We start from the raw sequence: 3922 nt of genomic DNA, 5'->3' as shown, positions 1-3922 counted from the left end.
CAGGCGCAGATATATCGAGACGGCCCCACGCACTTGGCTCCGCCCAGGCGCGGTGCGGAACTCGGGGTTGGCTCCGCCCCCTCGTCGCGACGCCACGCCCCCAGGCTCGTGATTGATGGCTCCGCGTGGGCGGCGCTGTCAGCGCGCAGGAGAGGAGCTGACCAGCGTGCTGGGAGCCAGGCTGGGGGGACAGACGGACAGACCGACTGGGGAAAGAGGTGCTCCAGGACAGAGGGTAGGGAGAGCCTTGGAGAATAATGCATGTCTGTAATCCCAGCATTCGGGAGGCCGGGGCTGAAAATGGAGAATTCCAAGCCATCCAGGACTACATTAAAAGGCCCTGTTTTTAAAAAAAAAATGCTTACCTTCAGCCAATGTAGATAGGCGGCATAAATGAATTCTCTTTTTCCATGTCTACTTGGATCCCATCCTCAAAATATCTCACGATAGATATATAAAATTTCTAAAACACACAATTAAAATCTGAAGTCAAAAATATTTCTGGTCCCAGGCATTTCCAAGAAGGGATAGCCAACTGATACAGTAAGTGAAATAAATATGCTCAGTTTACTTAAAATCTACCTTGGATGCGTCTCATTTCCATGCACTTAGGTATAATATCCCATTGTGCTTTTTGAATCATTTAAATTATACCATTGGAGTAAGCCTTATGAGAGGGGGGGGCGCTGAATATGCAGTCAGGCTGACATTGAACTTATAATCCTTGAGCCCTCAGCTGCTGCTGCTGCTGCTGCTTCTGCTGCTTCTGCTGCTGCTGCTTCTTCTTCTTCTGCTTCTGCTTCTTCTTCTTCTTCTTCTTCTTCTTCTTCTTCTTCTTCTTCTTCTTCTTCTTCTTCTTCTTCTTTTGCTAGTCTCAGAGCTTGAACTCAGGGCCTGAGCATTGTCCTTGAACTTTTTCCACAGGCTAGAGCTCTACCACTTCAGCCACAGCACCACTTCTGGCTTTTCTATATATGCAATACTAAGGAATCAAACCCAGAACTTCATACATGCTAGGCAAGCACTCTACAACTAGGCCAAACTCCCAGCCAGCCCTCAGCTTCTTAAGTGTTGGGTTAGAGGCATGTGCCTCCACACTTACTCAAAGCAAGTGTATACTTTTTAAACTAAAAGAAAAAAAAACAATAAATACCATTACACTGTTAAGTTTATGATACAGTACAATTTTAGATTTAATGTCCAGGCAAAAAAAGAGAAGAAAAATAACATAGTACATTAAGAACAACAATCATTCAAGATAAAGCTCTTCTTTCCATATCCTATAGTTTCTTTTATTTAGTCTCTTGCTACATGACTTTGTGTACTTAGGTTTTGTGCTATTGTAATCCTTTGCTTAGAAGAGTCCTAGATGTGTACTAATTATTACAAGTTAATTATTACAAACAAGGGGGAAAAGCCCCTGAGATTCTTATCTTCAATTAACTGCCAAAATAGCCAGAGTAGAGCTTTAACTCAAATGGTAGAGCTGGGCGCGGTGGCTCACCGGTGGTTCACACCTGTAATCCTAGCTATTCAGGAGGCTGAGATCTGAGGATCAAAGTTCAAAGCCAGCCCGGGCACAAAAGGACCTGAGACTCTTATCTCCAATTAACCTCAAGAAAATGGGGAGTGGGGCTTGGCTTGAGGGTAGGGTGGTAGCCTTGAGCTGAAGAGCTCAGAGACAATGTCCAGGCCCAGGGGTAGGGCAATAGCCTCTGAGACATTAGGCTGGTGCCTAAGAGCTAAATGATATGTCCCTATATATAACTAGTTTGTATTAAGCAGGTACTATAGCTTATTTTTTGTGTCTTCCATTGACAACATCTAGGAAGATAACATGCATAGGACATTTAATAAATATCTACTAGATGAATAGAAATGTATGCTTCCCTGTTGTTCCATAACAAGCAGTTACCTTGCTCAGTTAGTATGCTGGTATTATCCATTGTCTCTTCTTTGTGGAGAACCTATCTTATCTTTACTCTGAGAAATGCAAGAATAAGTAGCCTGAGCAGTAAGGAATGTGAACCACAGACTGGTTTCAGTGTGGGCTGTCTCTTTACATGCTCACTGTGATGTTGGAGCGAGCCTCAGTTCCCTCTGTCTCTAGGTCTCTATCACAAGCAGGGAACATTTTACATCATGCATTTGCATTCTGGGATTTAAAGGAAAGCTGGTAGCAATCAACATATTAGAAATGCAAATTTTTATTCTTTTATTGAAAACAGTTGTTGGGCAAGAAAAATAAGGAAGGGAAAGGTGAGAAAAACTCATACCAGTGATTTAATTTTCCCACATAATGTGTGTCTGTCTTTATTTGTTGGAAAATTCTGTTCAAGGAAAATATTACAAAGATGAACCACAGCAGGTTGGAGAAAGCAGGCAGTACATTTCTATGGGAGCAGTAATAAGTCAATATAATCATCAATATCAAGTTATCATCATAAAGTAAGAGAGGAAGATAATTTTTCTTTCTTGTGTTGGCCATTAAAAAACAAAAAACAAACTTCTGACCGATGTGCAGTGAGATTCTGACCTCTTGAAAGCAGTTCTCTGGTTCTATTCCAATGTCCATATGTCTTTCCTTGTCGCTGGTGTCACACACACGTGGTGAAGAAGAGAGGAAACAGCAGAGGGCACCCTGTGTTCAGAACAATGGCTACCCAAGGCAGCAATGGGGAAAATTGCACAGAATTGAATGTTCTTTCTATGTGAAGTGCTGAACATGGTATAAACACTATTATTGATAGGTGAACACACTCAGAAAATACTGCAAAGGAATATATCCTGATATTAACAGTGACTATTTCTGAGTCACTCACTGTTTCAACATTTGTCAATTATTTTGCATAAGCATCTATTATACTTTTAAACCAGGAGTAAAATTAGGGATATTAATGTGTTTCAGTGGTAAAAAAAATGATAGTTTTTGTTTTGAAGGGCAGCAGTTTCTGTAGCATGTGGTACAATAAGTAAACAATTAGGTAAACAAGAAGCTCTGAGTTACAGAGACTCTGGTCAAAGGTGACAGTGGTAGAATAGGTGACTGAGTCAGGATTAGATAAGAGCTCATTGTTTTCCTTCTGAGATTTAAGTTTATGATAGCAAAGGCTAGAATGGGCCTTAGGGATCAACTAGACAAAAGTAAAGTCTCTTTCCTAAGGCCTGGAATGAGAAACTTGCAGTCTGTATTTCCTAGACTGTAGATTTAAAATCCATTGCTAAATCTATTTCTGCCTTTGTTTTCTCTGAAAGAAGACAACTATTGAACAGAGCATCGGGTAGCTTATATCTGTAATTCTAGCTACTCAGGAGGCTGAGATCTGAGAATCATGGTTTACAGCTAGGCCTGGCAGAAAAGCCCATGAGATTCTTTTTTTAATTGTTGGGATAATGTGTAGAGGGGTTACAGTTACATTTGTCAGGTAATAGGTGCAGTACTTCTCATACATTGATACCCCTTCTCATGTTTTTGTCCCCATTTCCCTCCTCCGTCCCCTCCCAAACATCTTGTTCCCACCCACCCACCCCCATCCCTTTCCTATTTCAGATAAACAACTAAACCAGTATACAATATACCAGGCAACAAAGTCAGATACAGTAACAATATGAGATTAACCCTAAGGGCAAAAAAAAAAAGAGAAGAGAAATAACATAATACATTAAGAACAACAATCATTCAAGATAAAGCTCTTGTTTCCATATCCTAGAGTTCCTTTTATTTAGTCTCTTGATATATGACCTTGTGTACTTAGGTTTTGTGCTATTGTAATCCTCTGCTAGAAGAGTCCTAGATGTGTACGAATTATTTCAAATTAATTATTACAAATGAGGGAAAAAGCCCCTGAGGTTCTTATCTTCAATTGACTGCCAAAATAGCCAGAGCAGAGCTTTAGCTCAAATGGTAGAGCAATAGCTTTAA

This window comes from Megascapheus bottae, chromosome 20, assembly GCF_031878675.1.
Source record: "Megascapheus bottae isolate mThoBot1 chromosome 20, mThoBot2.hap1, whole genome shotgun sequence".
Lineage (NCBI taxonomy): Eukaryota > Metazoa > Chordata > Mammalia > Rodentia > Geomyidae > Megascapheus > Megascapheus bottae.
Note: the sequence above shows the minus strand (reverse complement) of the source record.